Source organism: Etheostoma spectabile, unplaced genomic scaffold (assembly GCF_008692095.1).
Source record: "Etheostoma spectabile isolate EspeVRDwgs_2016 unplaced genomic scaffold, UIUC_Espe_1.0 scaffold00018899, whole genome shotgun sequence".
NCBI classification, from domain to species: Eukaryota; Metazoa; Chordata; class Actinopteri; order Perciformes; family Percidae; genus Etheostoma; species Etheostoma spectabile.
Window position 1 is genome coordinate 8,903 of NW_022604552.1, and position 12,079 is coordinate 20,981.

A 12,079-nucleotide genomic window follows, 5' to 3' on the forward strand; every position below is an offset into this window, starting at 1 on the left:
AATGCCCATGTATGTGTTTGCAAAAACATTCACATGAACTCGCAAATCAATTGATGAGATTTTGGCGGTCAAAGCGTCAATGTCAAGGTGACTGTGTCTTCATGTCTGTCCATCCAATTCTTGTGAATGCAATATCTCTGAACGCCTAGAGGGAAGCACTTCAAAATCTAGAGGTCAAGGTTACTGTTTCATTATGTCTCCAGAACTGTATATGTATTTCTCCTGAACTGTTGAGTTTAGGTGACGTAAAGCCCCAGTGGCCTAATGGATAAGGCACTGGCCTCCTAAGCCAGGGATTGTGGGTTCAAGTCCCATCTGGGGTGGTTTTCAGCAGAGTGATGCAGACATCCACTACCCTGTCAGGACCCTGTAGTAATGCTGACTTTCCAGTGATGTGATTGGTAAGTGGTTGGACTGTATACAGGTTTTAATCATATCCATCGGTTGCATGGACGGGACATCAATACCCTGGTTCTACCGCCTGATCGCTGTCTTTGTCGTTCAACGACTATTTTGGCTCACACCTAAACGCACCCGAAGCATCTCAGCCGAAAATCACACTGCACCTCAAGAGTGCTCTCAAGCACTCCCAGCTGTGCTTTTGCAGAAGAGTGCCTTGTTTTCTTTTAGCTTAGAAAAAGGCTTTAGCTTGACAAGTAAACAGATTGATCCATAGTGATATTCATTAGTATGTCCACTTCAGTTATGTATTGAAGCACATCCTTAGAGCTAATGGCCCTCATTTATTAACCTAATGTAGAAATCCTCTTACGACAGGCTTAAGTGAGATTCATGAAACGTTGTATCACACCAATCAGAGCGTAAGAATGATCGTACATTGATAAATGCAGCGGCTGGAAACGATCATAATTAAAATTATCACACCCCATTATATTCTCGGTTTTGAGGCTTCGCCGCTACTATTTACGACATGGACAGACGTAATCCGGCTAAGAAGAGGCATTTTTTAGAGGTGGAGATTGCAAACCCTGACATCTCAGGTGCTCTGGTGCAGCCAGCTACCACCAGGACCAGGAGCAGCCGGCTACCACCAGCCCAGGAGAATATGCCACCTAAGAAAAATGCAATCCTACCGATGAGTTGAGGAGATAAAGAAATCTCTGGACTTCTTGTCGGCGGAGATTTCTTCTGTTGCAGTGCAGTGCAACAGAAGAAAATCATAGATCTGATGAGTAAAATACAAACGCTAAACGGGCAAAACGTGGAGAAGATTGCTTTTCTGAAACTTGAGTTGCTGACCTCGAGCAATGCAATGTGATTATCAGCGGCCTGAGAACCAAACGGAACCATGCCAGGGTGGCCGCAGACGCTGGATACACCACTGCTAGGCTGAGGGAAGCTCTCGAGGAGGAGAAGGAGACGCTGGAACAACAGGTGATTTGCTTTTTGGACAGCAAAGGCATTTATGTTGATAGCAGGGACATTGAGGATTGTCATACTCTTCCGAGCAAAAACAAACGGCCACTCCATTGGTAATAATCCGGTTCACCAACAGAAAGAAAAAGTCCGCACTTCTCAGACAAGGAAGGAAATTAAAAGGCATCCAAGTTTACATCAACAAACACCTCACCAAGAAAAATGCTGATATTGCCAAGAAAGCACTCATACTCAGAAAACAAAACAAGATCCAGGCAACATGGCAAGAATTAATAAAATATACATCAAACTTCACGGGTCGACGCCTGAGGCAACAAAAGAGATTGAAGTGATTCTCATCAGGGACATCACCGAGCTGGATAAGTTTGAAGAAGGAATGAATCAAGAGCAACATAGGCCTACATAAGGTAACTGCATACAAACTGAATTGGACGTATCAAACACAATGATCATGGCAAACTTGGACAGAAACTTCTCTGTTACATATGATCAACTGAACTTGGAAACTTTCAAATACACAGAACTTAAACCACAAGACATTGAAACACATTGACCAAGATAATAATTTCTACATTGGTTCTCACTGCCAGTGTGAATATTACACAGTTAAACCTGTAAGCTTACTGTAAACTAGATGTGGAAAGTTGAAAGGTTGATCTTTTTTACCTGTGGTGTGGCTTAAAACCAGGTTCCACCGAGATTTGAACTCAGATCGCTGGATTCAAAGTCCATAGTGCTAACCATTACACCATGGAACCTTTAAAAGTGTTGCAAGGGTTTGTTAACTAAAATGGACTAGTCCATACACACACAATATACTATACACACTCTAAACAGAACAATACAGAGGCCGTCAGAGATGGCAAAAGTACTCACTGCCCGTGCTCAAGTAGAAGAACAGATAATTGTGTTAACAAATACTCTGGTAAAAGTAGAAGTACTGATTTAACTTCTTTACTCAAGTAAAAGTACCAAAGTACAGGCTTAGCAATATAATTAAAATATAAAAGTAAAAGTAGCCTTATGAATGACAAAGCTCCCTGGACCAGACACATGTTACTAGAGAGCACACTGAGAAACTACAGTAGACATGGAGAAAAGACTCTTTATTCTTTATTCTTTATATGCCATTGCCTACATTTTAAATGACTGTCTCCCAATAGGCCTAAAACATATATAAACATATATCCTATTTATATTGACAGAGACTGGGACTCCAGGTTAATAAGATTCTGACCGAGTAGCAAGATATGAATTCAAGTGTGATTTTGTGAGAAGTCTGTGTATGTTCCAATTTAATTAGATTAAATTTTGTAATGGTAACTCCAGGGAAATTATTTGAAATGTAGTGAGGACTAGATTAGAACTGGATTTAAAGCTAATTCTGGTTTCCAACTTCGGCCCAGGTGTGTCTGTTAAAACACAGACGGAGACAACTCTCTGTTACTGCTTTATTACAATCAATCATCAGTATAAACATAGGGGGGTGGGGGGGCCGCTCTGCTATGAATGTGTGTGTGGTAATAAAAGAAATAAACAACATTGTAAAGGCTACCATACACAATGTATAGGAATCTTACAGTGAGGAAAATAAGTATTTGAACACCCTGCTATTTTGCAAGTGCAGCTTAGGCATTATATGGTGTGTTGAGGTGCTACACGAACATTTCTGCAAACAGTCATAGCTCAGCATATCATGTTGTTGTGGCCGAGTGGTTAAGGCGATGGACTAGAAATCCATTGGGGTCTCCCCGCGTAGGTTCAAATCCTGCCGACAACGAGCGCTGTTTTTTAAGACTGGTACCAAACCAATGACACATCAGAGTATACCAAATCGCAGATGTGCTTTCATAAACAATATTGTCTTATCTCATAGGTACTGGAAGCAACCAGTCTCCACCAATGTATTTCTTATCAATCTGTCTTACAAGATTTGCAGTGAACGTTGTATTGTCCAGCAGAAAGGCAACAGGTTTGTTACTTTTTGACTATGATTTATACCATAGCAGTGCAAGCATTTTGCCAATGTTTGATTTCCAGCCACCGCAGTTACATTTACAGGTTTTAAAGCCATACACAACATATTTCAATTTCCTTGCAAGAGTCATCCCAAAAGCATTAATAAAGATAAATCTAAGTCTATCTCAGAAAAAAGTCAAAAGAATTTCAAAATCTTCAGGGGATGTAGCTCAGTGGTAGAGCACATGCTTTACATGTATGAGGACCTGGCATCTCCAGCAGGTATTATGGTAGAGTCTTTAAAAGAGCTGCAACAGATATTACCTCCTGTGGTAATCTGACTGGTAAACAACACAACAAGCACTTTGAACGTACATATTTCACAGTTTCCATCTACAGTATTTATTACCTGTAGTGCAGTATATTTACTGTATTACACTCCAGTTTTTATGGGTGTTATAGCAGGAATAAAAGTGTATGAGCACTGTCTTTATTTATGGATGAAATAATCTCAACATGACATTAAATTTATTCTTCAGCAGGTGGAGAGACATTTCACTTCAGACACTTGCAACATCAGAGGCTTTGTTAAACATCAACAGACGGGAAATATACTGCTGATACAAAGCACAGGAATTAGCAGAGGATGGTTTTGATCCATCGACCTCTGGGTTATGGGCCCAGCACGCTTCCGCTGCGCCACTCTGCTCTGCTGATAACAACAGCTTACGGGTTGTAAAGTTAAACATTTGGGAGACCTTGCAACTATCTTTTATTTGAGCTCCCTGATTACTCACACATTGATTATTCACATGTAACACTTGTGATTGGCTGGTGTTTTAAAAAAAAAGGGCATTGTGAGCACAGATATAAACATCAGTAAGGAGTCTACCAAGTTGCCTCTTATCATTTTAGTTTGGACACCCAGTGAGGCTTACAATGTAAAGAGAGGAGCCTGGTCGGGCTAGAACTCTCCTCTGCTGGATCGGGCTGTACTGCACCGCCTAATGAAAATATACACCCTTGACATATGGATAGTCCTAATATTAATATACAGGCTTATATTGCAATCTCGTCACCCTACATGTAGGTGTACCTATATTTAAATAACACACTGTAGCAAAGTTTATGTAGTGTTTTTTAATTTTACCTGTGTTTTTTTCTGTGAGGGACAACTCTGTCCGGCTTATTTATGTAGCATGGAAGCTAGCGTTAGCTAACTAGCAGCCAGCCTGCTTCCAAACAATACTTTTTAATTATCTCAACACTTTTTAACAGTCAAACTGAAACACTGGCGGTGAGCTCCAGGTCCTGCAGCTGCAGACGGACATGGATAGCTTCAGACCCGCTCACCACTAGTGTTGGTGGATTAGCAAGCTAGCGTTAGCAAACTAACCCGCTTATAATAAATACATTTTAATTATCCTAACACTTTAAACAGTCAAACTCAAACACTGGCGGTGAGCTCCAGGTCTTGCAGCCACGGACGGACCGCCATCAATGGGTATAATGCGTGCCTTTTAAATTACATTTTTATTTTTTTTAAACGGGCTGGTTGGTTAGTTTGCTAACGCTAGCTTGCTATTCCCCCAACACTGGCGGTGGGCTCATGGGGGGTTGTGCCGCTGCTATCGGGTCTGGAGCTTTCCATGTCTCGCTGGAGATCAGATCCCGTTGAGGTCGGCAGCGGAGATTTCTAGCAATGTTTCCCCGCTGACCGAGCCCCACTGACGGCGGACCGTCTGCGTCTGCAGCACCTGGAGCTCAGCGCCAGTGTTTCAGTTTAACTGTTAAAAAGTGTTGAGCTAATTAAAAGGTATTTACAGTATTTAGAAGCGGGCTGGATGCTAGTAAGCTTATGCTAGCTTTCATGCAACATAAATAAGCCGGACAGAGTTGTCCCTCATCTGGGGATAAATAAATCTGCTGCCCCCTCCCCCCCATCCTGTTGGCTCAGAGCTCCACAGACTAAGTCCACAGGTACAACTTAGTTTTGCACCAAATGTATCGCAAGAAGTGTTGCAAAAGTCGAGGGTGCAGACTCGCCGCAGTGAAAAAAAACATGAAATAAAGTACAAGTACAGAATTGTTTTCTACAAGCTCTCAAATCATATTCTATAAGTGCTCACATCACATCTACGTGCTCTCACATTTGCACCATATTTACCTTCATATTCTTTGTTGAACTTTATTGCTTTACAAACACCAGAGCAAGTAAGCGCAGGGCTGCCAACTCTCACGCATTGGCCGTGAGACACACGCATTTGACTGGTTTCACACGCTCACACGCCACACCCCCGATTTCTCACGCTGAAGTGTCAACCCGGTCGGTCAAATTTCTGATAGATGAGTTTATCTATAGATTTATCTGTTTAGCCACTAGTTGTGCTTTCAGAGACTGTGAGGGGGTTCAAGAGCGCTCCCTATCTGTGAAAGTTTCGAATTGTCGCAAACTGAGAATATTTTTTTACGATCCATCCCATTTCCCCGGCTTTAGGTATGAGCTCTGAGTATCACAGACCCGTCCGTCGCTTCGTGTCCACTCTCTCTGTAACAATAGAGGTGAGCAGCGTGGCTGGTAGCGTAGCAACTTCAGTTCATGTTAGTGGACCTGCTCTGCTGTGGACAGGGACGCGTTGCATCCGTGTAGTCCTCCGATAATGCGCAGCGTACAGCCTCCTCTAAACTTTGTCAGAGACCAGAGACCCGAATGGGCGTCTGTGTCTGTCAGACGGTCTGAATGAGATCCACCATATCAGCGGAGCAATGACATGCACAGCAGACTATATTACAACTCTCCACATCTCGGACAACAGAGATGGGAGGAGTTATATTTTGAATGTGCACAAAGTTGTAAACATGGGCAGAAATCTGGTGAAACACATCTGAGCTATACTATATATACTATACTATATATACTATACTATATATACTACATATATACACTATACTATATATACTATACTGCAACATTGGGCCACTATTGTGCTTCTCTAACCTCGGTGCATCTCTAAATGTAACTGTAAATAATTAATTTGATGTTTTATGAAATGAACAAATAGTCTTTTTTCCCCCAAAAAGTAAATCCAGTAAGTGGGGCCCAGAGGATGAGGGCCAAACATTACTGAACCTTGGCACAAAGGTTAAAGGATAAGAATTTATGTAGATCAGTGGTTCTTATTCTTTAGAATTTCAGTGGTCTTAGTTGATCCCTCAACATTAATTTAACTTTGGGTCCCTTGTCCCAACACCAGGGACCCCTGGACCTGTTCCCCACAGACCCAAATCTTCTCAGCTGTTGCTGACATATGCTCCTGTCTCTTCATGTTGTTCATTATGTTTGGCACGTTGTCTGGGTCAGTTCTTATATCATAAGAAGTTAATAATGTATATAATGTAAATGCTGAATGCCGTAAAACCTGTTGATACTACAACAATGCAAAGGTTCTTAACCCTACAGTTTGCACATATCATGTAAGACTTGATTTCTCCATTTTTTTGCAAAAAAACTCTCCAGAAAGTGCCCTTTAATGGTTTATTTTTCAATTTTTTTCCTGGGGGGCATACCCCCAGACCCCCCTAGGGAGAACCCCACCCCCCCACATATCACAAATCACAATTTAAACCCTGAAGGATAAAGACCCCAAAAAATTGCTTTGTACGTGGCAAAATATGGGTTGCCCCCCCAAATCTCACTCCAAGGTTTGGGGAAAAGTTGGCAGCCCTGTAAGCGCTGTGACTAACATTACTCTTCTGAAGTGATTTTGGAGAGGGACATCAGGTAGAAATACTCTGGTTGACTAGCATGACACCATTGTATTCATATAATAATCAATCCAAGCTAACGTGAATGACAGTGACTGCATGTTGCTTCCTCTAAATGTCAGGTTGTGGTCAACTAGTGGGACCAGCTCGTTAGTTTGATAAACTGATCAGACCTGCACGTTGCGCGCACTAGCAACAAACTCTGTGTCTCCAAGAACAGTTCAGTCAGTGGAAATGACGTTAGATCAGACACAGACTTCTATAGTAGATTAGCGTTACGTTTCCAGTGTCGCGGCTCCGAACCGTAACGTTAGTTGGGACAGACGGACCCCTTGTTTCTTTGGGCTTTAGCCTGGCTGGTAGCAGCTTTCTGCTTGTTTCTTTAAGCTAATTATTTTAGCTTTAGCCTGGCTGGTAGCAGCTTTCTGCATGTTTCTTTAAGCTAACTATATTAGCTTTAGCCTGGCTGGTAGCGCCTTTCTGCTCGTTTCTTTAAGCTAACTATTTTAGCTTTAGCCTGGCTGGTAGCGCCTTTCTGCTCGTTTCTTTAAGCTAACTATTTTAGCTTTAGCCTGGCTGATAGCAGCTTTCTGCTTGTTTCTTTAAGCTAACTATATTAGCTTTAGCCTGACTGGTTGCAGCTTTCTGCGGTGGGAAATGCCTGGGAGACGTTGTGATTATGTTGCATTAATCAGGGGGTTTAGTTTGTATTTGAGGAGAACATAAAACCCCAACTACTGTAGCGTCACTCACTACCCATCAAATACTATGACATCACTGTGTCAGAGGCAGCTGTTGCCAACGGTAGGCTACTTTTCTACACACGGAGAGCCTCACTTCCCATACCAAACCTCGTCGGACTAACGTCACATCCACACGTTGCCCACATGGCTACCTGTCTTGAAGGGGAACGGTCGGATGGTAATAATCATGTAAAGGAGAAACGGTGAAATTTTCTTTCCTATCAAGCAGCAAAAAAGTATTAACGTCAACATCGTAACGTCCTGCAATGTGACTTTCGCGCATGCGCACATCGCGATGTCAATGCTAAAACACAATATTGTTCAGCCCTAACTGACGGTATACTTCAGTAAGCTAGTTTGCCACTTTTATCTTGGGTAATGCCACATGTAAGTATATCTTAGTTTATTTAGATACCCAACATCACAATCTCGTCCATCTAGTCACAGAATACTCCCCTGTGGTGATCAAACAACAACCTGTGAAGAGGCTTGTGAAGCAGTGGTCTGAGGAGGCAAGTGATAGGCTCAGGGACTGCTTTGAAATTACAGACTGGGAAGCACTCTGCACCCCCCACGGCACCGACATTGACAGCATGACACAATGCATCACAGACTATATCAACTTCTGTGTGGAGAACACTGTGCCCTCCAAGTTGGTCCAGTGTTTTCCCAACAACAAACCCTGGGTGACTTCTGAGATAAAAGCTCTGCTAAATGAGAAGAAGAGGGTTTTTGCATCAGGGGACAGAGAGGAGCTGCGCAGAGTCCAGAAGGAACTCAGACTCAGGATCAGGAGGGGGAAGGTCATCTACGGGAGGAAATTAGAAAAGAGTTTGGAGCAGAACAATGCTAGGGACGTCTGGAGAGGGCTGCAGAACATCTCCGGCCACGGCAAAGCTGTGGGAAGAAGCCAAGCCGGAGGAGACAAGGACTGGGCAGATGAGCTGAATCTGTTTTTTAACAGATTTGACTCTGCCTCCTCGCCTCCCTCTTCACACCCCCCAGCCCCCTCTTTCACACCTCCCCTGGCCTTCTCCTCCTCCCCCCCTCCCCTCCTCAGCCTGCCACCTTCAACGACCCGCATCAGCAATGAACCCACCAGCCCGCTCCTCCCCCCTCTCCCCGCTCATCAGTTCACCACCCCCCTCTCCCCCTCCCTGAGACCCTCACCTCCTACCATCCACACACCCCAGTCATCCTCCACCCACTTCTCCATAACAGATGATCAGGTGAGAAGTCAACTGAAGAAGCTCAAGGCAAGGAAGGCCCCGGGCCCGGACGGCATCAGCCCAAGTCTCCTCAGGGACTGTGCTGACCAGCTCTGTGGTGTGTTCAGGCACTTATTCAACCTGAGCCTGAGCCTGGAGAAGGTCCCAGCCCTGTGGAAGACCTCCTGTGTGGTCCCGGTACCAAAGTCACCGCGACCCAAGGAGCCAAACCACTTCAGGCCTGTTGCCCTGACTTCTCACCTGATGAAGACCATGGAGAGGATCATCCTGCGTCACCTGCGACCCCTGGTGGGCACACAGCTGGACCCCCTGCAGTTTGCTTACCAGCCTGGGATTGGAGTGGACGACGCAGTGATCTACCTGCTGCACAGATCGCTGCTTCACCTGGAGGACAGCGGGAGCACTGTGAGAGTCATGTTCTTCGACTTCTCCAGTGCTTTTAACACCATCCAGCCTTCGCTCCTCAGAGTGAAGATGGAGAGTGCCGGAGTGGACCAACATCTGGCTGCATGGACTACGGACTACCTCACCAACAGACCACAGTATGTGAGGCTCCATCACTGTGTGTCTGACGTGGTGCACTGCAGCACAGGTGCCCCTCAGGGTACGGTGCTCTCCCCCTTCCTTTTCACCCTCTACACCTCGGACTTCACACACAACACCACCCACTGCCACATCCAGAAGTTCTCTGATGACACAGCCGTTGTTGGTTGTGTCTCTGAGGGGAACGATCTGGAATACAGGTCGGTTATCAAGGACTTTGTCAGCTGGTGTGAGCTCAACCAGCTTCAGCTTAACACCAGCAAGACAAAGGAGATGATAGTCGACTTCAGGAGGAAAACATCCCCCTTCTCACCGGTGAGCATCCAGGATTGGACATTGATGTAGTGGAGAGCTACAAATTCCTGGGTGTTCACCTAAACAATAAACTGAACTGGACTGATAACACCCAAGCACTCTACAAGAAGGGCCAGAGTCGCCTCCATCTGCTGAGGAGACTCAGGTCCTTTGGAGTGTGTAGGACTCTCCTCAGGACCTTCTATGACTCTGTGGTGGCCTCTGCCATCCTCTACGCTGTGGTCTGCTGGAGGGGGGGCAGCTCGGACCGGGACAGGAGCAGACTCAATAGACTGATCCGGAGAGCGAGCTCTGTCCTGGACTGTCCTCTGGACCCCATAGAGGAAGTAGGGGAGAGGAGGATGTTAGCCAAGCTGACATCCATCATGGACAACACCTCTCACCCCCTACATGACACTGTGGGGTCCCTGAGCAGCTCCTTCAGCAGCAGACTGATACACCCACGGTGTAAGAAGGAGAGGTACCGCAGGTCCTTCATCCCGGCCGCTGTCAGACTCTACAACACCTGCTCTACCTGATAGTGTTGTAGTTTCTGTTCCTGTTTTTCTCCCATCTACATCACACACTTTCTGTTTATCTTTAATATTGGTATTTATATTATTTTATTACAAGTACTTACTTTTCAATATTTATGGTCTCAGGTTAATATAATTTAAATTATGCTACCGACTCTTGCTTCTTTGCTCTAATTACACATTAAACTTAACTTAATTTTTAACGTCACTTACACCGCAATATTGTTTCTCTTATCATGGCAACCGCACTTTAAAATTCCTTTTGTTTGACGGCATTTTACTTACTCAGTCTACCATATTTTCATTGTCTATTTCTTGCCTGTATTTCTTGCCTTGTATTTCTTGCCTTGTATTTCTTTCGTGCTTACTTGTTTGTGTGTTATTGTTTTGTTTTTCTGTTTTTTGCTGTTGCTGCTATGCTGCTACTTGTAACGACAGAATTTCCCCGTCGTGGGATAAATAAAGTATAATCTAATCTAATCTAATCTAATTTATTTTCATCCAGCCAGCTAAGATAACTCGAGCAGACAGTGTTGAATAAGTTTAATAAAGAACTTTGATTTGATTCTTTGATACTTGTTGGCACATTGGTAATCACAGATAATGATTTTCATTTTCATTGAAAGATTTTTCACAGATCATTTTTAAAATCTGCTTATATACATATCAGCACATTTATCGGAACATTTGTATTCTTCATTTTATTGTTTATTGATAAATATACTTGATTAAAATCTACTAACCAGGAGAGAAGGGGGGGGGGGGTATATCATTTTTCACCCTGATCCCAGTCCTAATATTCAGATACAGAGTTGGATCTGATACATATATTTACCTAAGTGTTAAATGATGAAAAATATGCAGAAAGCACCAACAATGGAATTTGATATTAGTACTGATGCATTATGCGGAAACTTAATGGGTTAATTTAATGAAGCTGAATTTGAACAACTTAATAGATGTTTTATAATCTCTTTAACAGTCATTTTTATTTTAGAAACTTAAAATTTGTTTATGTAAATTCTGAAAAGCATAGAATTTGTCAAAGTAGCATGAAATAGGGCTGTTGGTGAGTTTGCAGGTGCAGTGAACATTTCCATGGTAACAGGGAGTTCCACCAATCAGATATGTCACTGTAAAATATAGAATGTTGGCACATCAGAGGAATGCTTTTGATCCTTTAATGCAGATCAAAGGTGCTTACGATGTTCCATCTACACCATGTAATGCATATACACATCATCTTTCTTAATGACTAAAATAATTTAATGATCTTCAGTGGGGAAATTACAATTTACACTGAGTTACTAATCACACACAGGGCTGATATATACACACGCAGGACCTATTCATGCACACGTGAGAGAACTGCAGTAAGGACATTTGACCTCGACGTGATTTGAACACGCAACCTTCTGATCTGGAGTCAGACGCGCTACCATTGCGCCACGAGGTCTGCTGATTAATTCATCTACACATCCACTTTCCTTTTGATTAATGCATATCTGTTCTTTTTGAGGCATATACACATATGCATACGTATATGCCTATACATTATATGCCTATATGTTCTTTTTGAGTAATACAAACACACATCATCTTTCTTTTTGAT

General features: G+C 43.3%; 4 non-coding genes across 4 annotated transcripts; 2 read left to right on the forward strand and 2 right to left on the reverse strand.

The window, feature by feature from the left end:
* Positions 1-250: 250 nt before the first annotated feature.
* Positions 251-323, forward strand: trnar-ccu (transfer RNA arginine (anticodon CCU)). The gene has a single exon. It is a non-coding gene; the product is annotated as a tRNA-Arg (tRNA).
* A 1,761-nt stretch (positions 324-2,084) lies between these two features.
* trnaq-uug (transfer RNA glutamine (anticodon UUG)) lies at positions 2,085-2,156 on the reverse strand. The gene has a single exon. It is a non-coding gene; the product is annotated as a tRNA-Gln (tRNA).
* Positions 2,157-3,096: 940 nt separating this feature from the next.
* On the forward strand, positions 3,097-3,178 carry trnas-aga (transfer RNA serine (anticodon AGA)). Its single transcript has one exon. It is a non-coding gene; the product is annotated as a tRNA-Ser (tRNA).
* Positions 3,179-11,851: 8,673 nt separating this feature from the next.
* On the reverse strand, positions 11,852-11,923 carry trnaw-cca (transfer RNA tryptophan (anticodon CCA)). Its single transcript has one exon. It is a non-coding gene; the product is annotated as a tRNA-Trp (tRNA).
* Positions 11,924-12,079: the final 156 nt, after the last annotated feature.